This window comes from Henckelia pumila, chromosome 4 (genome assembly GCF_033568475.1).
Source record: "Henckelia pumila isolate YLH828 chromosome 4, ASM3356847v2, whole genome shotgun sequence".
In the NCBI taxonomy this organism is placed as follows: Eukaryota; Viridiplantae; Streptophyta; class Magnoliopsida; order Lamiales; family Gesneriaceae; genus Henckelia; species Henckelia pumila.
This window is the reverse complement of record NC_133123.1, coordinates 106,572,295-106,598,912: the sequence shown is the minus strand read 5'-3', so window position 1 is coordinate 106,598,912 and position 26,618 is coordinate 106,572,295. Positions and strand designations below refer to the sequence as shown.

General features: G+C 37.3%; 1 long non-coding RNA gene across 1 annotated transcript; it reads left to right on the top strand.

The window, feature by feature from the left end:
* The first annotated feature begins 15,407 nt into the window (after positions 1 to 15,407).
* Positions 15,408 to 16,216, top strand: LOC140860241 (uncharacterized). The gene is made up of 3 exons (XR_012143634.1): positions 15,408 to 15,463; positions 15,540 to 15,566; positions 16,148 to 16,216. It is a non-coding gene; the product is annotated as an uncharacterized lncRNA (long non-coding RNA).
* Positions 16,217 to 26,618: the final 10,402 nt, after the last annotated feature.

Below are 26,618 nucleotides of genomic sequence, written 5' to 3'. Positions count from 1 at the left end.
CAAAATCTATTGGTTCTTGTAGGAACTATCAGTGATACCTAGGGAATCATGGGGCGATGTTGCTAGGCGCTCTTACCATGATTCGATGGGCAAGTCCGAAATTGTTGTTCCGAGTCACAAGGAGTTGTGAGCCCACGGCTAGCTGTATCCCTGAACCATTGAGGGTCACACAGTGTAATGGATTTTTAATCCCCGTTGAGATAGTTAAATTTAAAGAGTTAAATTTAATGAACAATGAAATTGGACTTCTTAATTATGAGTAGAGGAGTAAGATTTCCTAAAATGACATAGGGATGGGCATTTTTGGAAATCACTGAATTCGGATTCAGAAAAATTTATCTTGACTTTAAAAGGTGCAGAAATGGTTTCTGTGCACATTGGTGAAATCGGTTTATCAATCGGAGTCACGATGAATTTTATATTAATTTCTGAACATGCGGGCTTTGCTTGTCGGGCTTGAACTTATGACTAATGGGCCCTAAGCTGTTAGTGGCCTACATTATAAATAAGTTATTGCAGTACAGAAATTACATAATAACAAGGTCACAATTTTCGAAAAAACCCTATTTTTCTCTCTGAAGTGGCCGACCCCCTCTCCCCTCTGCTCGGTAAAATCCAGTCTGTGAATTTTGAATTGCAGTCTGGTTTAACGGATCAAATTCGTTAATCTCTTCGTAGAAACTTCTGATAGATTTTCTAGTGCAATCTATCAGAGGGATTAAATATCCGTCCGTGGACCTGATTGAAGAACAGTTCGTCCATCAGTTCCAGGGATATACAACAAGAGCAGAGAAATCTGTTGGTGTCCAAAATCTCGCTTCGAGATTGGAGGTAAAAATTTATAATTGTTATTTAATTTTTACACACACAATTTAATCGTAATGTTTTGATACCCATTATGGAATCGTTCCATATAAAATTTTTAAACTTCCGCTGCACCGGGTATCAATTCTGATTGATCTGATCGCCGTTCTCCAACACGCGCGCCGGCGCCATTATTTTGCGAAGAAAAAACGCGTCCATGCCTCATGATCGCGCGCCCGCGCTTACGGATGCCAAATTGACGATGTTTTGCGAGCTCTCGGCGCGCCCGCGCTACCTTATCGCGCGCCCGTGCCATGCCCTTTTACACTCACCGAAGGTGTTTGTGTGTGTGTTCGGGATTTTTAATATTTTGGATTTACTTTGTTTATTTTAGGTCTTTTATTCCTACTAGAAAACTTTAGGAGATATCTTTGATATCTTTTTGATTTATTTTGCGTTATCTTTCAATATTTTGGGTTGTAATATAAATACTACAACATTCATTATTTTAATGATAACTAAGATTTTCAGATTATTGATTATTCAATACAAAATTCTCTTTAGAATTTTATCAAAGCTTTTGCTTTATCCAAAATCAAACTTATCAAAGTTTCATAGCTTTGTGGCGTTTGTCAATCGATTTTCAATTGGGTTGTCAAAGACAGGTTCCTTTGAAGGTCTAATTAAATCTTTGATTGTTTTCTATCGTGAATTCTCTGTTGCTAGTTACAGGTTCAACTAGAGGTGGAGATTCCAAAATCTGTTACTTGTTTCAAAGTCGGGACAACATTATTGAATTCTTTTGTTATCGAATTGAGGTGCGATTCGTTGAAATCGTGTTGCCTTTCATACATAAGATTCATATCATTTGGTATCAAAGCTTAAGGTTTTGACTCAAGTAAGTCGTATCCTTCTTTAATCTATATTCTTTCTTCGTTCTTCGTTCATCTTTTCTTGTTCTTCGTTCTGCATCTCTCTCATCTCAAATTTCTGTGTCATTCTTTCAAACTTGTTATCCAAGTCTCGTGTCTTGTGCTACAAGTTATAAATAAATAAATAAAAAAAGAGATTTGAAATCGGTCAAAAAAAAAAAGTAGAGACCGAAAAAGCTTTAAAAAAAATATAGAAGAAGCAAGATAACTTGTGGGCAATTTTCGTTCTTGTTCATCCTTGGGTGCAAGTTAAAATTCGAGCATCCATAAATTTCTTCTTCTTGTTTTTTTTGTCGATCTTCGAGAGTCGATCTTCAAGCGTCTAAAAGTTGTGAACTTGAGAGTTTGATTCACTTTTACACAAAGCAAAAGCCTACATAAATTGAGTGGAAAGAAAAAGAGTGTTGGAGTAATTCGTTTGGAGTGATCTGTGAGAACTTGTGTGAGGAATTTTACTACTAACCTTTTTCTTGCAGGTACCATGAATCCTAATAAAGATGCTAGTGAAATTGTGAACCAAGGAATTTCCAAGGTTCAAATGGATGCGTTGATGGGTCAATTTACTAGGGTGATGAGGTCGGAGTTGGAACCTCTTCATGAGCGGATGAGTAGATTGGAGGAGAGTAGTGGTAGTGGAAAAAAAATAAAGATAGGAAAGGGAATAATTTTGAAGGAGATGAGGAGAGTTTTGATGAGAATTGGGATGGAGAGAGAAGAGTACATGAGGTTAGACATAGGCGAGAAGCAGTACGAGGAAAACATACGGAGTGCAGTAAGGAGGATGGAAATATTAGTATTATTAAGATGAAAATTCCAGCGTTTCATGGGAAGTCTGACCTGGAGGCATATTTGGAATGGGAGAAGCGTGTGGAGTTTTTGTTTGATTGCCATCACTATTCTGACCTTAAGAAAGTGAGGTTGGCAGTGGTTGAGTTTTTAGACTATGCGTTAATTTGGTGGGATCAATTAGTGACCACTAGAAGAAGGTGTGGAGAGTCGCCTATTGAGATGTGGGAGGAGATGAAGCATGTCATGAAGAAGCGGTTTGTGCCTAACTATTATTATCGTGACATGTACAGGCGATTACAAACTCTGAAGCAAGGTCCAAGAAGCGTGGAGGATTACTACAAGGAGTTGGAAACCACGATGATCCGGGCCAACATTGAGGAGGATAATGAAGCTACAATGGCCAGATTTTTGTGCAGTTTGAATAGAGAAATCCAAGATCAAGTAGAGCTTCGCCACTGTTTTGATTTGGATGAGATGGTGCAGACATCCATGAAGGTGGAGCAACAGCTCAAGAGGAGAGGAGCTGGTCGACTTCCTACCGGTGGAGGATCGTCAACTCCTTGGCGTCCAAGCGTTGCAAAACGGGAGGACAACAAGTCGGTGTCCAAGCCAAAATTTGACACCAAATTGGAGGCACCAAAACAAGTGGGTAAAGGTACACCTGAAACTACTAATACTCATTCTAGGGATATTAAATGTTTTAGATGTCAAGGACTTGGTCATATTGCCAGTCAGTGTCCTAATAAAAAAATTATGATTATGAATGCTGGTGGTGAGATTGAATCGGAGAGTGAGGATGAGAAATATGATAGTATGCCTGCGTTGGAGGATCCTGATGAAGAGGGATATGATGCGGTGGTTGGAGAATTGCTAGTGACCAGGAGAGTGTTGAATGTACAACAAAAGGAGGAGGAAGAAAATCAAAGGAAGAATTTATTCCATACTAGATGCTTTGTGAATAACAAAGTATGTAGTGTTATTATTGATAGTGGGAGTTGCACTAATGTAGCGAGTTATGAGCTGGTGGAAAAGTTGAGTTTGCCTATTATAAAGCATCATCAACCTTATAAATTGCAGTGGTTTAATGATAGCTCGGAGGTGAGAGTGCATAAGCAGGTGGTAGTACCGTTTTCCATTGGTAAATATGTAGATGAAGTGTTGTGTGATGTGGTGCCTATACAAGCTTGTCATATTTTGTTGGGTAGGCTGTGACAATTTGATAGAAAGGTGATACATGACGGTTTTAAAAATCGTTATTCTTTTACCTTGAAAAAGGAGCCTATTGTATTGTTACCGATGACTCCAAAGCAAGTGTTGGAGGACCATTTGAAAAATAAAAAGAAAGAAGAGGCCGAAAAAAAGAGTGAACAAAAAAGTGAGATGGCCTTAGAAAAAAATATTGAGAGAAAAAAAGATGAAAAAAAAATTAAGAGGAAAGAGGCCGATAAAAAAATAATTATGACCCAAAAGAGTGAGTTGCGAGAGATTTTACATGTGCATACTCCACTTGTGTTGATTTTCTATAAGGAGTTTCTCCTTAACACAAGTGATATAGCCGGAAATCTTCCGAGCACTGTTGTTTCTCTTTTGCAGGAATTTGAAGATTTATTTCTGGAGGATTTGCCTCAAGGCTAACCACCTTTGAGGGGGATTGAACATCAAATTGATTTTGTGCCCGGAAGTGCGTTGCCAAACTGTCCAGCGTATAGGAGCAACCCGGAGGAAACAAAAGAGATGCAAAGACAGGTAAGTGAACTTTTAGATAAAGGTTTTGTGCGTGAGTCCATGTCACCGTGTGCTGTGCCTGTTTTATTAGTTCCTAAGAAAGACGATTCATGGAGAATGTGTGTGGATTGTAGAGCCATTAATAACATTACCATCAAGTATAGGCATCCTATTCCTAGACTAGATGATATGTTGGATGAGTTGCATGGTTCTAGTGTCTTTAGTAAAATTGATTTAAAAAGTGGTTATATTCAAATTAGGATGAGAGAAGGTGATGAGTGGAAAACTGCTTTTAAAACCAAATAAGGCTTGTATGAGTGGTTGGTTATGCCCTTTGGACTAACTAATGCACCTAGCACTTTTATGAGATTGATGAATCATGTGTTGCGTGCTTATATTGGAAAATTTGTTGTGGTATATTTTGATGATATCTTGGTATATAGCAAAAATTTGGATGAGCATGTCGAACATTTGATAATTGTGCTAATCACACTAAAAGCTGAAAAATTGTATGCTAACTTGAAGAAGTGTGTGTTTTGTACAAAAGAACTTGTGTTTCTTGGTTTTGTTGTGAGTTCCCAAGGTGTCAGAGTTGATGAGGACAAGGTAAGTGCAATTCGAGATTGGCCAACGCCTACTTCTATTGGTCAAGTTCGAAGTTTTCATGGTCTTGCAAGTTTCTATAGGAGATTTGTGAAAGATTTCAGTACTTTGGCGGCACCTATGACTGCAGTGATCAAGAAGAACGTTCCATTCCATTGGGGCGAGGAGCAAAAGAAGTCTTTTAATATTGTCAAGCATAAATTAATTAATGCTCCTTTACTTGTATTACCTGATTTTACTAACACTTTTGAAATTGAGTGTGATGCGTCAGGTGTAGGAATTGGAGGTGTCTTGATGCAAGGTGGGCGACCGATTGCTTACTTCAGTGAGAAGCTTAGTGGGGCGTCCTTGAATTATCCTACCTACGACAAGGAGTTTTATGCGTTGGTAAGGGTACTTGAGACATGACAACACTATTTGAGGCCAAAGGAATTTGTGATTCATACGGATCATGAATCATTGAAGCATCTCAAAGGACAACAAAAGCTAAACAAGAGGCATGCTAAGTGGGTGGCGTTTGTCGAAACTTTTCCCTATGTTATCAAATACAAGCAAGGGAAGGAAAATGTGGTAGCGGATGCTCTATCACGAAGGTATGTACTTTTATCTACTCTAGATTCTAAATTCTTAGGATTTGAGTATGTGAAAGAGTTATATACTAGTGATCTTGATTTTGGTGAGATATATGCGTCATGTTTGCATGGTCCAAAAGATAAATTCTTCATGCATGATGGGTATTTGTTTAAGGAGGATAAGTTATGTATTCCTAAGTCGTCTATTCGTGAATTACTTGTGAGGGAATCACATGGGGGTGGCTTAATGGGACATTTTGGTGTGGCTAAAACTTATGAAATTTTGCATGAACATTTTTATAGGCCACATAAGAAGCATGATGTTGAGAAAATTTGTGAAAGATGTGTGACTTGTAAGAAAGCAAAGTCTAGACAACATCCACATGGTTTGTATACTCCACTTCCCGTTCCTAGTGAACCGTGGGTAGATATTTCTATGGATTTTGTTTTAGGACTACCGAGGTCTAAGAAGGGGAGGGATTCAATTTTTGTTGTGTTTGATAGATTTTCTAAGATGGCTCATTTTATTGCTTGTCATAAATCTGATGATGCTTCTCATGTTGCTGAATTGTTCTTTAATGAAGTTGTTAGATTGCATGGCATGCCTAGGAGTATTGTGTCTGATAGAGATACTCGTTTCTTGAGCTACTTTTGGAAAACATTATGGTGCAAACTTGGTACTAAACTACTGTTTTCGACTAAATGTCATCCTCAAACGGATGGTCAAACTGAAGTTGTTAATAGAACGTTAGGAACTTTGTTGCGTGCTATAATTAAAAAGAATTTGAAGAGTTGGGAAGAATGTTTGCCATTTGTTGAGTTTGCATATAATCGTAGTGTGCATTCTACTACAAATTTTTCACCCTTTGAAATTGTGTATGGTTTTAATCCTTTAACCCCGTTGGATTTGATGTCTTTGCCTATGAGTGAAAGGGTTAACATGGATGGTAAGAAAAAGACGCAATTTGTGAGAAATTTGCATGAAAAAGTGAAGGCGAACATTGAGAAAAAGAATTTGCAGTATACAAAGCAAGCAAATAAGGGAAAGAAGAGAGTTGTGTTTGAACCAGGAGATTGGGTGTGGTTGCATTTGAGGAAAGAGCGGTTTCCTGAAAAACGGCGCTCAAAGCTTCTACCTAGAGGCGATGGACCGTTTCAAGTATTGGAGCGCATCAACGACAACGCTTACAAATTAGATTTGCCAGGTGAGTATAATGTCAGTGCTACTTTTAATGTTTCTGATTTATCTCCGTTTGATGTAGGTGATGATCAAGATTTGAGGACAAATCCTTTTCAAGAAGGGAAGGATGATGCGATCATGGATGACTCGCATGCTGATCAAGTGACTAAGGATCCATTGGAGATACCACGAGGACCGGTTACGAGAGGCCGAGCTCAGAAGTTTAAGGAAGCACTTCAATCATTGTTGTTGAAGACACAAGAGGGCGTTGGATTTCTTGATATTCAATTTGGAGGAAGTTATAATCTTATTGAGGTCAAAATAGGTCAAGAAAGTTAAGAAATTGAAGACCCTGCTCGAAGCCAAGGCGCGCCCGCGCCATTATTTTGCGAAGAAGAAGCGCGCCCGCGCTTACGGATGCCAAATTGACGATGTTTTGCGAGCTCTCGGCGCACCCGCGCTACCTTATCGCGCGCCTGCGCCATTGTCTGCGCAACTTCGGCGCGTCCGCGCCTCTCTCTAGCGCGCCCGCGCCATGCCCTTTTACATGCACCAAAGGTGTTTGTGTGTGTGTTCGGGATTTTTAATATTTTGGATTTAATTTGTTTATTTTAGATCTTTTATTCCTACTAGGAAACTTTAGGAGATATCTTTGATATCTTTTTGATTTATTTTGCGTTATCTTTCAATATTTTGGGTTGTAATATAAATAATACAACATTCATTATTTTAATGATAAATAAGATTTTCAGATTATTGATTATTCAATACAAAATTCTCTTTAGAATTTTATCAAAGCTTTTGCTTTACCCAAAATCAAACTTATCAAAGTTTCATAGCTTTGTGGCGTTTGTCAATCGATTTTCAATTGGGTTGTCAAAGACAGGTTCCTTTGAAGGTCTAATTGAATCATTGATTGTTTTCTATCGTGAATTCTCTGTTGCTAGTTACAGGTTCAACTAGAGGTGGAGATTCCAAAATCTGTTACTTGTTTCAAAGTCGGGACAACATTATTGAATTCTTTTGTTATCGAATTGAGATGCGATTCGTTGAAATCGTGTTGCCTTTCATACATAAGATTCATATCATTTTACGTATGTTCGATACCAACTACATTTGACATCATATAAATATATGTGTATCATCATGGTAAAAGAACTAATTTGGCCAATCGTGGTACAATTAAGACTTCTTAAAGTACTAAAAAAAGTTAAAATATGGCATCATATAAATATATGTGTATCATCATGGTCATGGTTCTTTCACGTTTGTTCAGTACCAGTTACATTATGATGGGACCGGTTTTGGGTGAATGTTGATTTCCAAACTAAGGGCACTGTAGCAGTTTACCATCAAATATGCTAAATTATATGTAGTTGCAGTTGGTTAACTGAACTGCTTACTTCTCGTGTGCCGATATTAATTGACAAACAATAATTATGTGCGGAATGATGCCAACTATCAGATTAGAACCAAAATCAAATGACTCGACGGATTTTTTTAGAGTGAGTGTGCTTGTAAGGCCCTGAAATTAATTATTTCAAGATTAAAAGAATTGATTATTATTTAATTTGGAATTTTTGGAGATTATTTGAGCCGGGATTGAATTGATTTAATTTGGAGTTTCAGGGACCGAATTGTAATTAAATCGGTTGACTAGTCAAGGGAGATTATTATATTATTTGTTATATATAATATCTACCCATCACCATCCTTCACTCCTCTCTCTTTCTCCTTCCCCTCTCCCTCACGCCTAAGCCGAGAAACCATGGCCAACGATTCTCCAAGCTTTTCTTCCGTTCGATTCGCACGATCCGTCCGTTAGAATTTTGAATTGAAGACATATTCACGATCACCGCAACGAGGGCTTCATTCTGACGTAAGTTTTGCTACGATCCATGAACTTTGATTTTTGTTGGGTTATCAAAATTTGATAATCTTCGAGTATGATGTTCTTGATCTAGCATAGATCGTGTATTCGAAGTCGGTTCAGAAAAAGGACGAAGTTTGGATTTTTTATGATTTTTGGGGATTAATTTCAAAAATGGGTTTTAAGATTGTGGTTAGATTAGGTTGTTTTTGATGGATTGGAATATGATATGAGATGGTTTGAGTTGTTTGTTAATGTTGGTAAATTATGGTTTGACCGTTTATAGCCGTTATGCCGTCGAAATCGAGTTTTGGATTATCGGTCGTTTGTTTCGGTTTGATTTCCGGATTTGTTGAGTTTTTGAATTGATATCGAATCCGTATGTTCAACATTTTCAGATTTAGTTGACGATTCGGGTTTGGAACGAACTTGGGAGTTTGAACCGATTCGAGAATTGAAGACGGTATATTGATTGAGTTTCTTTGCTTTGATTTGTTTTGATTCGATTGATTATTGATTGAGTTCGTTGTTATTTTCAAACTTGAATCATCGACGAACTTGAAAAGGTAAAAAGACGACGATTGAATTAACGGGACGATTAACTCGAATTTGAATTAATTCGAGTGCCCGAAGGAAATCACATACTCGTATGCTTTTCGAATTATTTGATTTTAAATGGAATGAGTTTAGTTTCATTTGCATACATCTTGAGCCGAAGATTCGATTCATTTTGAATTTAGATGATTTAGGGAGCTATATTGAAGTGGCTTTGGATTTTGAGTTTTTCCAATTGCTAGAATGCTTCTTATAGTTGCTCTGAAGTCTAGGGGTCTGAGTTGAGCGACATCCACCCCGAATGGGTGTGTCGGTGAGTTGTTCGTGAAAACTTGACCCTGGGATCCCAACCGAGTACTGATTGATATTCGATTATCCGATTAGATAATCCCGAGTTTTGAAGTCATGCATTGCATTTTAAAGCATTTCGAGTTGATAGCTGATATGCCTTTTTGAATTAATTGGCTCGTTGTTTTATATAGCATGAATTGTTATATTATTTGAAATTGCTTTATTTGTCTCTTGTACTGGGAATTATATTTTCACCGGATTATCCGGCTGTCGTTTTATTTGTATGTGTACTTGACGGCAGGTGGGGCAGGATCGAGTCACAAGCTGCATGACTAGATCGAGTTGGAAGTGATAGAAGTGAGACACCGTGCATCGTAGGGTTATGTCTTTGAACTTGTATTATTTTGATTAGTCTAACGAACCCTATTGTCGAACTTGTTATTGTATTTTTTTGGGCAGAACTTAGAATATTGTATGTTCTAAATGTTGATATATAAGTGTACTTGAGTTTAGAATTGATCGGAAATGCTCTTGGTTGTTTTCTTCAGTGTTTCCAGGTTGCTGTCCATTTGGCCTGCGCGCGGGCGAGGCTGGACCTCGCGCCCGCGCGGCTAGCTTGGAGGGGCTCTGAAAGTTTTGCCCGCGCGCGCGCGAGCACTTTCTCACGCGGGCGCGAGCACTTCAGTAAGCCTCTGGACCTTTTGCCTGCGCGCGCGCGAGGAGAAAGCTCGCGCGGGCGCAAGGCAATCCTCTAAAAAAAAAAAAAAAAAAAATTTTTTTTTGATTCGATTTTACGCGGCTCTTCGTGTTCGATTTTGTGTAATTATTCGAGAATAGAAGATTAGAAACGGGGTCTCACATTAAGTGGTATCAGAGAGATAAGATTCTTGGAACTGAATTAGAGTGAGCGGGGTAGATCGAGTCCGCTTGAATTGAACTCTCGCATGTGATTGATTTATTCAAATGATTTAATTACGATACATGCGAGCATGCTTTATTGATTTAGAATTATTTGAATTACATGACTATGTGATTTAAAATTTAAAGCATGAATTACTTGAAATATGAACTGTATTTTAATTTCGGATCCGAGTTCCACCATCTGCTTGAGCTAGAAGATCAGAGATTGTTTGCGATGTGAATTAGAATCCGATAGAGATCCGAAATTCAGTAACATGTAGTTGATTGAACTTATCGAACAGAGATGTGGAACGCCGAAGGTTGAGATGTATATTTGGTATCCTTTTCATACTGATTATCAGAATTTTTCCTGTAGAACTTTAGCAGACGACAACCAACAATAACTCCTTCGACTGATCTAGATCGTACCACTATTGCACTGATAGATGTCACACGTACACCGATGGGAGTACTACCGAGGAGGTTTTAGTCATTTATATTACCAATTTTGAAGAGTACCGAGAATGTTATCTGATGTAGAAGTCGAATAGAAGAGATCGATAAATTGGGTGATTCTCTGAACTACACAGATGACCGGAGAATTCGGTTAGTGTGGTACCAACTTAGAGGATTGGTAAAAGTTGGTAGAATTGGAGAAGAGAGCTTTAGGGAATCAAAGTTCGATCACTTTTTGGAATCCTCTTTCATCCGAATTTCTTCGACAGACTCCTTTTCACCGCTTGATCAGAGTCAGAGGAACGTCGAGATCATCTTTAACCGAAGAGGAAGCAGTTTATGAAATCAGTGAGCAGTGCATTGAGATCAGAAGACAATATGTCAGAGTTCGTCATCATAATATTATCGAGAGATCTTCGAAGAGGAATTCCTTTTGTAGTCAGCTCTGACAGAGATGCAAGCCGTTTCAGTTGCTCCTTTCGGCCGCAATAACAGAATCTTGGAGAACTCAACCTTATGACGAATCAATCTTTGAGGCAACAGATTCTAGTTGCACTCTTATCAAGGATCAGAGTTAGATTTCACCGATGACGACGGCAGGAAACAGTAGAGTATGTTTTCTATTCTTATTCTGATATGATCGGTTACGCACCTTATCTTCTTCTTATTGATATTTATTGATGCATCCCGGTTGTTGAATTTTGATTAGCAGTAGTCGCAATTCTTGAATTGATGGGTTAAGTTGGAACCGAGCAGTAGTGTACTTCAGATTCTGATTTGATTGAGATTTTGAATTGATTGTAACTGAGCAGTATCGTACTTCAGTTATCAGATTTTGATTTGATTGGTTGTTAGTTGCTTTATCCAGTACAAGACTACGGTGGATTTGTTTCAGGAAGTCGACAGATTCCGATCCGAGTCAATAGACGAACAGAAATCCTCCAGTAAGGATTCTCGATTCCAGGATTCCTTGTTAGTTAATCTGCCGAATGACCTTCTGATTTCAGAATTTTGCGGAGGAATTCTCTTGTTCAACTGATGTCCTAGAAACTAGCCTGATTTGGTTGATAAACCAGTGGTTAGAGAGTTGCTGTTATCAATCAGATGAGATTTCTGGATTACCTCTGAGTCATGAGGTTAGATTCAGCAATGACTTGAGATCAGACATCATCAGCTGAGAGTTTGATGGAAAGTAATATTGAAGACTGGACTTGGATCGAGGTATGACTTCTTTGGAGTATAGTTGTACCGTTTGAAGAGAAACTCGTCTACAGTATTGTAGATCTTTTGAACTGAATATATCAGAGATATTTAGATGGAATTATAAATCCTCATCGATCTTTTCGTTTTTCTTTTCGAAAAATAGTACTGATCTTACAGAGTATTGAAGAAAGGTCTTACAGAATTATGTGCCGAGACGTTGCATGCTATGCTATTGAAGTCTGAATTTTGATTGTATCGAGATGTCCTTACCTCGTTCATTTAATTCTAGAGCTGGAATTTCTGTGATCATTGCAAGACCAAAGCTGTTTTGATTGAAGCCAAACCGACATATGTACCTGAGAGTTGAAGATTTTGAGTTCTATAGCAGATTTTCGAGAAATTCTTATCGTCGTGGAGCCGATTTCTCATCTAACTCTAGAGAATGCACTTGTATCTGAACCAAATCTTATGAAATCAGTTTGTTTGGCACGAATAAGAGATCGACCCAAGCTCCAGTATTTCTTGTTTTCCTCTATACTGATAATTTTCAGTGCATTGCATCTTCTTATCCAGATTTTGGAGGTATTCTTATTCAGAAGAAGTCTGTGATAGCTCAGTTATAGTAGCAGCTGGAGCGGTGCGAGACTCAAAGTCCGATTTGCGATATTGAATTGACAGTGATCTTGTTGCTTATAAGATCGGGCATCACTATCTCCTGTGAATTTTCGAAGTCTTTTCTGAACTGAGAAGTCAAAGTATGAGTTTCGCAACCGAACTGATTTTGAGATTGAGGAAAATATTGGATATGATGAAGATTCTGATGGTGAATTCCAGTATGATCCGAAGTGACACGATGCAATGATTGAGGTTTGAGCAGAATTATCTATTATTATTTTATCTATTGCCGTTATTCTCTTTGAGCCGATGAATCTGTTCTTATTTTATCTAATATCCTTGACTTCGTCGACCGATGAGTGTTGCACTTCTGATTTGGTGTCTGGAACAGATATGGAGTTTATCAGAATTCTTTTATCCGAACTGAACCAGAATTGATTTAGAAGATGGAAATAGCGCAGAAACAGATTCGAATTGGAGAATTTAGTGAAGAAGAGTCAGAACTGGGCATAGATTGAATTTCAGAACAGTGACGATATCTCAGTGGTGAGTATTTGTGTTTTGTGCCGAAGATTTTGATAGAGACCGAGTATCTTGAGATTGGCACTTTGCGGTTCTTCAGTATTCTTTCAGACGACCGAAAGATATTCAAAGGATTGAGAAACCGACCTTTGTAGGGACAAATAAGAATGATGTTCGAAGTATGATTTCGTAATTGCTAAGTCTGTCCACAGTTGATAGCTGATTGAGAGGAGGAACCGGCTATCTGTGGTACAGTTCATTGTCAGAATGAAAAGAAGATTTCTTTTCGACGAATACCTTTCTGAAGCTATCGATCAGTCTGGAAGCCAGCTGAACTTTATTAGACCGATTGCAGAAATCTGCTTTTGGTATTCCGTACGGAATGAAGTCCTGACTCGACCCGATGTTGAGAAGTTGGTCAGAAAGAATTTCAGGTTGTTTTGCTCTGTCGCAGTTTATCCATGCAGAATGGAATGGAGAGTGTTCGGCATGTGGTCACGGAGGTACAGAACTGTCTGATTTGGAGATGATATCTGACTAGAATCGAATTATAGCTATAGTCTACTTCTGTGTACGTACAGAATAGATTTCAGACACGACAATATGAATGAGATTGTTGTCAGGAGAATTTTCAGATATGGTCGATTTGTCAAAGGCTGTCCTTTCAGAATGAGATTTTGAATTAACTCTCACATTGAACTCAGTCTTTGAAAGACTTTTGTATTGGATTATAATTGAGTTCAGTTTATTACCCTCAGAACGACGGACAGTCAAGATTAAGCGATATAGACTTTAAGAGGATACGCTGAGCTGTAGTGCTTGATTTTGGCACTAGCTGGATGGATTTCTCACCTTTTGCAAAGTTTTCGAACAACAGCTATCAGACGAGTATCTTGATATCAATTGTTGTGAATGAGTTGTACGAGAAACAATGAGAATACCAATCGAATCGGGATGATTTCATGAGTTTCCTGAATTGGGATCAAATTTTTTTAGAGGTTCGATAGACGAATAGAGATTTCCTGTCTAAGATGAAGGCGACTTGAGAAGAAGGATGAACAAAGTAGTCGAATTCCGACGTAGATCGCGAAACTTATGTTCAGTTAGGCGGGGTAATTCTGAAGATTACTCCTTTTAGAGGTTGTGGCAGTTTTGATAAGAGAGAGAGCTGTCTCGATGAACTCTCGAGTTCTTTTGAGATTCTAGAGGAGATAGGCGACCTCGCCTATCGACTTTTACTCCTTCAGTTCTCTTTGTTTTCCACTACCTTGATCTTCCGTATTCATCAGGTATTCTCGACGTGATTATTGTCTTTTGTTGCCAAGTTCACTGATTTTCTTAGATGTCGAGACAAAAATTGATGAGTCGCCAGTTTTGTTTGAGACGACCGATTCAGAGTTGACCGAACTTAGTAACAGCTCCTTTACGGAACCGATTCAGATGAGTTTGTGTAGTTAAGCCGATACGGATTTGAAGAAATGGTGCAAGAAGCAGAGTTTGATCAAAACGGCGATTTCAGAAATTTTTTGAGAGAAGAATCGTTCTAGCAGTCTTCGAACTGTATCTTGTTTTCTGAGATGAAACTACTTTGATTTCGAGGACGAAATCGATTCTTAGAGGGGGAGAATTGTAAGGCCCTGAAATTAATTATTTCGAGATTAGAAGAATTGATTATTATTTAATTTGGAATTTTTGGAGATTATTTGAGCCGGGATTGAATTGATTTAATTTGGAGTTTTAGGGACCGAATTGTAATTAAATCGGTTGACTAGTCAAGGGAGATTATTATATTATTTGTTATATATAATATCTACCCATCACCATCCCTTCACTCCTCTCTCTTTCTCCTTCCCCTCTCCCTCACGCCTAAGCCGAGAAACCATGGCCAACGATTCTCCAAGCTTTTCTTCCGTTCGATTCGCACGATCCGTCCGTTAGAATTTTGAATTGAAGACATATTCACGATCACCGCAACGAGGGCTTCATTCTGACGTAAGTTTTGCTACGATCCACGAACTTTGATTTTTGTTGGGTTATCAAAATTTGATAATCTTCGAGTATGATGTTCTTGATCTAGCATAGATCGTGTATTCAAAGTCGGTTCAGAAAAAGGACGAAGTTTGGATTTTTTATGATTTTTGGGGATTAATTTCGAAAATGGGTTTTAAGATTGTGGTTAGATTTGGTTGTTTTTGATGGATTGGAATATGATATGAGATGGTTTGAGTTGTTTGTTAATGTTGGTAAATTATGGTTTGACCGTTTATAGCCGTTATGCCGTCGAAATCGAGTTTTGGATTATCGGTCGTTTGTTTCGGTTTGATTTCCGGATTTGTTGAATTTTTGAATTGATATCGAATCCGTATGTTCAACATTTTCAGATTTAGTTGACGATTCGGGTTTGGAACGAACTTGGGAGTTTGAACCGATTCGAGAATTGAAGACGGTATATTGATTGAGTTTCTTTGCTTTGATTTGTTTTGATTCGATTGATTATTGATTGAGTTCGTTGTTATTTTCAGACTTGAATCCTCGACGAACTTGAAAAGGTAAAAAGACGACGATTGAATGAACAGGACGATTAACTCGAATTTGAATTAATTCGAGTGCCCGAAGGAAATCACATACTCGTATTCTTTTCGAATTATTTGATTTTAAATGGAATGAGTTTAGTTTCATTTGCATACATCTTGAGCCGAAGATTCGATTCATTTTGAATTTAGACGATTTAGGGAGCTATATTGAAGTGGCTTTGGATTTCGAGTTTTTCCAATTGCTAGAATGCTTCTTATAGTTGCTCTGAAGTCTAGGGGTCTGAGTTGAGCGACATCCACCCCGAATGGGTGTGTCGGTGAGTTGTTCGTGAAAACTTGACCCTGGGATCCCAACCGAGTACTGATTGATATTCGATTATCCGATTAGATAATCCCGAGTTTTGAAGTCATGCATTGCATTTTAAAGCATTTCGATTTGATAGCTGATATGCCTTTTTGAATTAATTGGCTTGTTGTTTTATATAGCATGAATTGTTATATTATTTGAAATTGCTTTATTTGTCTCTTGTACTGGGAATTATATTCTCACCGGATTATCCGGCTGTCGTTTTGTTTGTATGTGTACTTGACGGCAGGTGGGGCAGGATCGAGTCACAAGCTGCATGACTAGATCGAGTTGGAAGTGATAGAAGTGAGACACCGTGCGTCGTAGGGTTATGTCTTTGAACTTGTATTATTTTGATTAGTCGAACGAACCCTATTGTCGAACTTGTTATTGTATTTTTTTGGGCAGAACTTAGAATATTGTATGTTCTAAATGTTGATATATAAGTGTACTTGAGTTTAGAATTGATCGGAAATGCTCTTGGTTGTTTTCTTCAGTGTTTCCAGGTTGCTGTCCATTTGGCCTGCGCGCGGGCGAGGCTGGACCTCGCGCGCGCGCGGCTAGCTTGGAGGGGCTCTGAAAGTTTTGCCCGCGCGTGCGCGAGCACTTCAGTGAGCCTCTGGATCTTTTGCCTGCGCGCGCGCGAGGAGAAAGCTCGCGCGGCCCGCAAGGCAATCCTCTAAAAAAAAAAAAAAAAATTTTTTTTTGATTCGATTTTACGCGGCTCTTCGTGTTCGATTTTGTGTAATTATTCGAGAATAGAAGATTAGAAACGGGGTCTCAAAGTGCTCGACTAAAATATGAATGAAACTTGAATTAAAATACGCAAGTGTTTGTTTATGGATGTTCGGAGATAAATCTCCTACGTCACCCCTTCTTCCACCTCGAAAGAAATAACTCTAGAAGAATTTGACTATTACGAATCTTTGCAATAGCCCACGCCAAGACTAGGGCTTACCCAACTGCCTATCTCAGAACTCTAAGACTCGATCTAAACAACTCAGCCCTGGACTGATTATTTTTACAACGATAGTGTTTTACAGTTAACTAAACTGATCTGTTACAAGATTTACAACTTGATAATATTTGCACAAAATGATCATTCACTTGATCATATATGACGATATGCTTGTGCTTGATCAGTTTTCTTCAGTTGAGACTACTTGAATGCAGACATAAAATCGTTGAATGTCTCAATTGTATTTAGGGATGGCAACGGGGTGGGGCGGGGACGGGTTTACCATCCCCATCCCCATCCCCGAATTAAAAACCCATCCCCATCCCCGTTCCCGTCCCCATCCCCGGTTCTACATATTCGGGGAATCCCCGTACCCGAACCCGTGGGGATTAAACCCCCATACCCGAACCCGAACCCGAACCTATTATAGAGATGAAAATGAGATTGTGATGGGGTGGATACCCAAACCCGTGGGGAAATCCCCAAACCCCGAAACCCGTCCCCGTAGACATCAAGATTAAAATATTTAATTTTCCAACAATTATATTTTTACATTTCAAAAATCATTAATATTACATTTTTGTGCACTAACTTATAAAATGATCAAACTAAAACTATAAAATTTTGACAAATATTCATAAATTCTAGATTTATATAAAAATTTTGAGACATTCCAAGTCTCAAATATCAAATAATTCAACTTAGTGATTCAAATATCTTTAACATATATACGGTGAAAATTCTAAATAAATTCAAGAAAAAATTATTATATGATGATGAGTGTGTGTCTTTACTCTTTATTATTATTATTATTATTATTATTATTATTATTATTATTATTATTATTATTATTATTATTATTATTATTATTTATATTTATTTATTTATTTTCGGGGATATCGGGGCGGGTTTGGGGATGGGGATCCCATCCCCATACCCGCTCCACTTCACTTCGGGGATTTTAGAACCCGAACCCGAACCCGAAATTCTCCCCCGAACACGCCCCCGTTTCGGGTTTTCCCCGCGGGGAAAATTGCCATCCCTAATTGTATTGCATTTATATCTTTCAATCTCTTGTACAACTCTCTCGATCTTAATCTACGTGTATTACTGATCTTCATCTCCTTTATATAGAAATGGATTGCAACGGCTCTATTATTTAAATTTCATCCGTACTGTGATAGTACAATAACGTTGTTAATATACTCAGTCCTTCTGCAGCTTTTGCGGTGTCAACTTGTAAGAGAAACTCTATCCGCAAGTGATAGACTGATATAATGAGTTAAGTCTTGGTTATGTAATCTTGGAGAGTTCAGTCTGGCAACTGTCCAGTCTTGGTAAATCAGTTTGGCTTTTCTTGGATAGTTTGGCTTGTGAAGGAAGGATTCAGTTTAGCTCCCTAAACTGAATACAGTTTACTGTATGAACTTAGTTTGGTTAACAATAATTGATGAATTCAGTTTGACTCTGGTCAAAGTCAACTCAGTTAGGCGCTCTTTGGTTTTTGTCTTCGGTTTTATCTCTTAGAGAAAATTATTCTACTTCGATGCTTTTCTTGTATGATTTTGTCAGGATAAAAAATAATCATATTTGATAAGTGCATTTTTGGTGCATTATTTTATGTTATTTTTATGTCTATTTTGCATGCATTTGTATTGTCTCATTTAGTTTTTGTATGTTTATATGTGATTTATTGTATATGTGTTCATTTCACTCTCCGGGTTGATTTTTGTAGGAATTTGTGAAGAAATCATGATTTAGGGCAAGAAAAGAGCAGAAAGAATGAATTACGGAGTAGCAATGGTAAAAAAAATCATTTTTAATGATAAAGATCGAAATCCAATCTCCATCGTTCAAAATAAAGTTAAGATGTTGTGAAGTTGCTATCCAAATTTCAGCTCGATCCGACGGTTAGAACTCAAATTATGAATTTTTCAATAATTATGCGCGAGCTGGAATATTTTAATGGGGAAAGGACATATTACAGCTCGCCCTAGCTCACAAACATGCGCCTGAGCTATCCAGGAACAACGTGAAAAAAATAAAACAGATCATATCTTGCTCGAGCACAAGTTTAGGTGCCCGAGCAAGTCCGAAGAAGCGTGGAAAAATATATTGGCAGAAAGTTGCTCGCTCGAGCGCATCTTCATGCGCCTGAGCAAGAAAGGCGTGTAGACTTTTAATTTTGAAAAATTCTTGTTCGGGAAGGAATCAATCTTTTGAAGATTTGGGACATATAAATAGGTCTTCTATCATCAGATTAAGGGTTCCGGATGTGTCTATCATAGAGAGGCGGAAACAAAAAGCTTTGGGATTGAAGATTTCTCTTTTCTTCTTTCTTTTCTTCTTTTGATTTTTAGTTTATGATTAAAAACCTTGTTTAAATCATGTTTTTATTATTGAGTAGTCGTTTTTATTCGATTGAGGCCACGTAATTGGGCCGAACAAATTGTTGTTGAATATTTGGATTTTTATTTGGGATTTTTAGATTGATATCTTAATTATTTATTGTTGGATTTATAATTTATCTTGTGAATAATCTGGCCAATTGTTTGCTTGCATGTTAATTGATTTTGAGTTGACCGATTAGGAATTGATTTCGATCACTCCAATAATTGACATATGGTTAAACTGACTTGACCTAGTATTCGGTTTCAGTATGCGATTTTAGGTGAAAACTGAATTATCACAAGTATTGAATGAATTCATGTTTGATTAGAATTATAAAAATTAATCTATAAATAATTGAATAGGTTTAACAAATTTTAGACCTAGACTGTTAAAAAAGATAGGATAATTCACCGTGATTTAAGATTAAATCTAGATTCTAGATTTGCCACTTGTTTGTATGATTTGTTCGGTACCTAAGTGCGTCCTTAATCGAATTTCTTACTATTATTTCAAACCTTAAAATTCTTACTGCATTTTATTTTAAGTAATTTTATTTATAAATTTTAATTGTTAGTTAAAATTATGAAAATCACTTTAATTGGTTAGTCTAGATTAAGTAGAAATAATTATATTTTGGTAATTACTAATAATAGTCTTTGACGGTTCGACACTTGGACTTAAATCCACATACCATTACTTGACCTAGTGCACTTGCTAGTAGACACCGAATTGAGCGGTCAAGTTTTTGGCGCTGTTGCCGCGGACTGATAGTGATATCAGAATTTTTATTTTACTTGAGACTAGACTTTTTATTTTGTGTTTTTATTTATTAAATTCTGATTTTTATCTCTCTGTCTTTGATTTTCAGGTACGTTCTGTCTGTGTATGCATAGCACTCAATCTTCCAATGAGCTCATGCCACTTGACTTGGAGATTGAACGCACATTCAACCTAATTCAGAGAGCTAGAAGGCTTATTAATCTAGAACTTGAATCTGAGTCAGAGCCAGAAAAAGAGATGGCATATAATAGAACAATTCTTGATCTAATTCGTCCGCCAGTTGAAGGTTATGGATCTAGCATAGTTTCCCTGCTGTTGAGGTGAACACTTTTGAGCTGAAGCCCTCTATTATTCAGATGACCCAGCTTCAATCACGTTTTGGAGGCACTTTTGTAGAGGATCCTTAAGCTCATCTGGAGCGATTCCTGTCGATCTGCGACAAATTCAAATGTAATGGGGTACCATCTGATGCAGTGAGACTGCAGCCATTATCTCTACAGTGAGATGCACTCGAGTGGCTAGATGATCTACCTACCAGTTCCATCAGTACCTGGACCCAGCTTGTTCAAACTTTTTTGAACAAGTACTTCCCACCCACAAAGATGGAGAAATTGTTTTGATATTATTACTTTCAAGCAGAAAGATGGGGAGTATTTACATTCAACCTGGACGAGATTCAAGAAGATGTTGGGGATGTGTCCTCAGCATAATCTTACCCCAAGACAACAAACCCAGACGTTCTATAATGGAGCTGATCCTTCAGTGCGTTCTATGTTGGATGCTGTGGCTAATGGAAGTTTGTTCAGGAAAACGCCAGTAGACTTATGGGAGATCATTGGCAATATGGCAGAGAGTAATATAGGATGGCGAATGTGAAAAAAGAGAATAAGGCTGGAGTTCTAGAGGTCGATGATTTAGTGGCCCTGAATGCAAAGATTGACACTCTGACACACCAGATGACCCTTATGAAGACAGCGCTAGTTAATCAAGTACAAGGGAATATTCCAGAGAAACAACAGATATTTGAAGTTGATGCGACAAATTTTGTGGGGAACAAAGGTAGGCAACCGTACAATTCATACAACAATAATTTCAACCAAGGCTGGAAGCCAAAGCAAGTGGAGAAGAAGCCGAGTTTTGAAGAGATTTCTGATGAAGTATGTTGGTGGGACCAAGGCGAGGTTGCAGAATCTAGAAGCTATGTTGCAAAAGTTGGAGACTCAGATGGCTCAGGTAGCAACCAAACTTTCAACCAGAGCACCCGGTTCACTGCCAAGCAACACTGAAACAAATCCAAGGGACTAGATCACAATCTGAAAAACCCAAGAAGAAGATCAATGGAGATGAGAAAAAAGAGGACAAGCGCAACACCGCACAACCATCGCCTACAGGTAAGAAAGTTAAGAAAGTAGATTCTAATGTTAATGCTGATCTTGATATGTCTACTTTACCTTTTTCTCAAAGAGCTAAGCAATTGCAACTTGATTTTAAATTAAAAAAGTTTCTTGAAATTTTCAAGAAATTGCATATTAACATACCTTTTACAAATGCCTAAGCCCAGATGCATAGATATGCTAAATTTTTGAAGGATATGCTGAGAAATAAAAAGAAGTTGACTGATATAGCGCAAGTTGCCCTGAACGAAGAGTGCTCTGCGGTGCTCCAAAATAAGCTCCCACAAAAATTTAAAGATCCAGGGAGTTTCTCTATACCGTGCAATATTTGTCAATTTTCTTTTGATAATTCATTGTGTGACTTAGGAGCAAGCATCAATTTGACGCCTTATTCACTTGCTAAGCAATTAGGTATAGGGGTAATTGAACCCACTACAATCTCTCTTAAGCTTGCAGATCGTTTTGTCAAATATCTTAGAGGGGTAGTGGAGAATGTCTTAGTTGAAGTGGATAAGCTAATTTTACCCGTTGATTTTGTCGTTCTTGATATGGATGAGAATTATGAGGTTCCTATGATTTTAGGATGACCATTTCTTGCTTCTAGTAGGGCCTTAATTGATGTCGAAAAGGGGGAGTTAGTGTTAAGAATGAATAATGAGCAATTGGTTTTTAATATGTTGCAGTCGGTTAGAGATAACCCAATTGTGAAATCTTGTTTTGCGATTGTTGTTGTTAATAATTGTGTGGCTGAATTTATGCAGGGAACGACAACCATGATGTTGATTCGCAGCCACAAGATCGAAAATCACCTGCTAAAAGAGTTGGAGGAAGCCGGGATAGTGCTAGGCATATAACCGTCATAATGGATGATACGCCATGACATTAAAGAGGGGATTACAGTTGAGCTATAGACTATAAATTTAGCACTAACTGGGAGGCAACCCAGTGTTCTTTACCTTGTTCTTTAGTTTATTTTTTTGATTAGTTTTTATTTTAAATTTTTTTTTCCTACTTTCCCATTCCAGTTTGTCGTGACTGCCACCATACCCAGCCTGTTGCTATCGTACGTCGGATGTTGCCAAGGAATAAAAGGATGCTTAGACCAGGAGAGTGTTGTTTTTATTTTTCATTTGTTTGTTAGTTTATGAATTTTGTTGTGTTTCTGAAGCATTGAGGGAAATGCTTTGGATAAGTATTGGGGGGAGGGGGGGTAGTCTAGTGTTAATTCATTATGTGTTGTGTTATGTTTGTGTTGCTTTAGCCAATGATGATATGAAGTTATGATATTTGTGAAATTTTTTTGTTTTTGCCCTTGGCTTGACATGAAAAACCATAGGTTGAGTAGTGAGTATTTTTAAGCACACATGTTAGAGCAGTGGAGTGTAGCGATATAATTGATGATGTTTGTGTCTGTTTGGCCATTGCATGACAATAAGTTTTTGTTGATCTTGATTGTGTTCTTTGAGTTTCTAGCATCGCACTTATGATCTTGGGCGCACCTAATAAAAATTTTAAGAACTTTTTGAAAATTTTTGTGAAAAATTTAACTCCATCCGGGTTGTGAGCAAGGGATTTAAATCCTAATCACCTTGTTTTTGACTAAGCATGCGGATTAAATGAAGTTAAGAATTTAAAATTTTAATTTTTGAAATAAAATTACAATTCCATCCAGGCCTGGAAAGGGATTGAAATCCTAATCACTGATTAATGGCTAAGTTTGTGGGTTCCATGGGATTGTTTCTCCATATGTGCTATAGACGAGAGGATTGAAATTCGAATCCTATCATAGTTATAGCTAAGTTTGCAGGTAATTATTGGGGCTTAAGAAAACCGGGTGTAAAATCCGGAGGTGCGTAATCTATCTCAGGGGAGGTATGCTTGTGTTGGAGATTATTGGGAGGAAGGGACACTTGATTGTGACACTTGCACTGATTTGTCATAGGTTGGTAAGAAGTCGTAGAACGAAATCTTTTTAAGTTGCATGTAACTGGAATGACGTGGCATACACACACGTTCACGCTAAAACGAAGGTGTATCATGAAGAGTTGAGGGAGTACGTGATTTTAGTTTGTGTTTGAACTTTGTTGAGGCTAATACTTTCCCATATAATCATCCTACCTTCGTTTTTTTTTTGTGTTTGTTTGTCATATGTCTTGCTCGAATGAGAGCAAGGTATAAGTATGGGGGAGTTGATAATTGCATTTTGTGTGCATTATTTTATGTTATTTTTTGTCTATTTTGCATGGATTCGTATTGTCTCATTTTGGTTTTGTGTGTTTTTATGTGATTTATTGCATATGTGTGCATTTCACTCTCCATGTTGATTTTTGTAGGAATTTGTGAAAAAATCATGATTTTGGGGCGAGATAAGAGCAGCAAGAATGAATTACAGAGCAGCAATGGTCAAAAAAATAATTTTTAATAATAGAAAGATCCAAATCCAATCTCCACCATTCAAAAAAAATTTCAAGATGTTGTGAAGCTGCTGTCCAAATTTCAGCTTGCTCCGACGGTTAAAACTCAAATTATGAATTTTTCAATAATTATGCGCGAACTGGAATATTTTAATGGGGAGTGGACAGATTACAGCTCGCCCGAGCGCACGAACATGCGCCCGAGAAAGCCTGGAACATCGTGAAAAAAATAGATCACATCTCGCTCGAGCGCAAGTTTAGGCTCTCGAGCGATTCCGGAGAAGCTTGGAAAAAATATATTTGCAGAAATTTGCTCGCTCGAGCGCATCTTAATGCGCCCGAGCGAGAAAGGCGTGCAGACTTTTAATTTTGGAGAATTCTTGTTCGAGAAGGAATTAGTCTTTTGAAGATTTGGGGGAATATAAATATGTCTTCTATCATCAGATTAAGGGTTCCAGACGTGTCTATCATAGAGAGGAGGCTACGAAAAGCTTTGGGATTGAATATTTCTCTTTTCTTCTTTCAATTCTTCTTTTGATTTTTAGTTCATGATTAAAAACCTTGTTTGAATAATGTTTTTGATTATTGAGTAGTCGTTTTTATTCGATTGAGGTCATGTGATTGGGCCAAACAAATTGTTGTTGAATATTTGGATTTTGATTTGGGATTTTTATATAGATATCTAAATTATTGATTATTTGATTTATAATTTGTTTTGTGAATAATCTGGCCAATTGTTTGATTGCATGTTAATTGATTCTGAGTCGACCGGTTAGGAATTGATTTCGATCACTCCAATAATTGACATATGGTTAAACTGACTAAACCTAGTATTCGGTTTCAGTATGCAGTTTTAGGTAAAAAATGAATTATCACAAATATTGAATGCATTCATGTTTGATTAGAATTATGAAAATTAATCCGTCAATATTTGAATAGGTTTAACAAATTCTAGACCTATACTGTTAAACAAGATAGGATAATTCACCGTGATTTAAGATTAAATCTAGATTCTAGATTTGCCACTTGTTTGTATGATTTTTTCGGTACCTACGTGCGTCCTTGATCGAATTTCTTACTATTAGTTCAAACCTTAAAATTCTTACTGCATTTTATTTTAATTCATTTTATTTATAAATTTTAATTGTTAGTTAAAATTCTGAAAATCTCTTTTATTGGTTAGTCTAGATTAAGTAAAAATAATTATATTTTGGTAATTACTAATAACAGTCTTTGAAGGTCTGACACTTGGACTTAAATCCACATACTATTACTTGACCTAGTGCAATTTCTAGTAGACACCGAATTGAGCGGTCAATATTCCAATAATTTTCCCTTTTTTGGTGTTGGTAAAACTCTTAGCATGTAGCTTCATCTACGGGCAAACTCTGTTCTTCAAGTACATCGGCAGTTGAAGCACTCGACTGCTCTTCAGTTCTTCCTACTGAAAGAATGCTCTCAGCTTTGTATCTCTAGTCATTCAACATGTTTCTTCTAAAACAATTTCTCTTCTTTTTGTGAATATTGCATTCCCCCTTAATGAATGATATATTTTTTTTTCTTGAAGAAAAATTTATTAGTACTCGACTGATCTCTGTAACACGTCTTTGTTCCTCCTTAAATAATGATTCCATTTGATGGACTTGTACTAGGGATCATGTTGCCTCTTCATATTCTCAAGAATACCTGAAAGTTTTATAGAAAACAGTGAGCATGTGTGAGACTTTTCATATGCTTAGAATATATTTATAAAAGAGATACATATTCCCTGAATTTTGTCATAGTATCAAAATGGCAGGTATATGATCAGCTCAAATCAAGGACTCAGAGGCCAGTCTAAAAGCACAAAAGAAGAAATACGAAAACATCGTCTTTGTGAAGACGGAATCCATCAAGACTAAGGTGAAGAGGTTGCAGTCTCTCATGGCTGCTCCTCTTCCTCAAGTTGAAGACAATAGGATGATGAAATATAAGCAACGACTTGGTACTTCCAATTCTGAAGACATCTTCAGTTTTTTAGGTGTTTCCTCCTGATGCTCATGAAAGAGCGTCAGACTCTGAACAAGAACTACTCTACTACAGAATTTTTGGAGGCATCTACAGGTGAACTGGGCACCTGGATGAGCTACTGGATTATGGCAGTAAAGTGGAAATAGATATTGAAAAATATCAATTATAAATATAGTCTATTACTGATTTGCTATGTTGTTCTAGTTATTTCAATTCATGCAAAGTATTACTTACGAATGATCAAACCTAACATTGCATAAACATATCAACAGTCACGAAGAAAATTGAAATAATAAAACTAATTAATGCTTAAATTTAAAAGACAAGGATAAGAAAGCTTAGTCATGAATCAAGATATTTTATTTAGTTTTTGTCTTAAGGATTTTATGAAGTATTCAGCCTGATCAGCAACTCTTTGTAAATAATTCAATACTGAAGTTCCCCCTCACTTCAGTTTACCTCTAAACTAGTTTTCTATAAAATCTCAATTTTGGGTATTATATCAGTTTTATTTTATATTTGATCAATTTCGCTCATGCCGAACTGATTTATTGACTTCTTCGGTTCTTGTCACATGTAAAAACAAAATCAAACTAGACTATGGTACCCAAGTCTACGTGAGTCCTCGATGAACTAGTCCTTTAGGAATTCAAACTTTTATTAACCGAACTGATCCATCATTGAATGTATTTCCATATGGTTTGTTCCTTGTGTTTTGTGTGCTGGTGAGGTAAATAATATGAACTGAATTGTGGGTTACGTGTATTATATGCA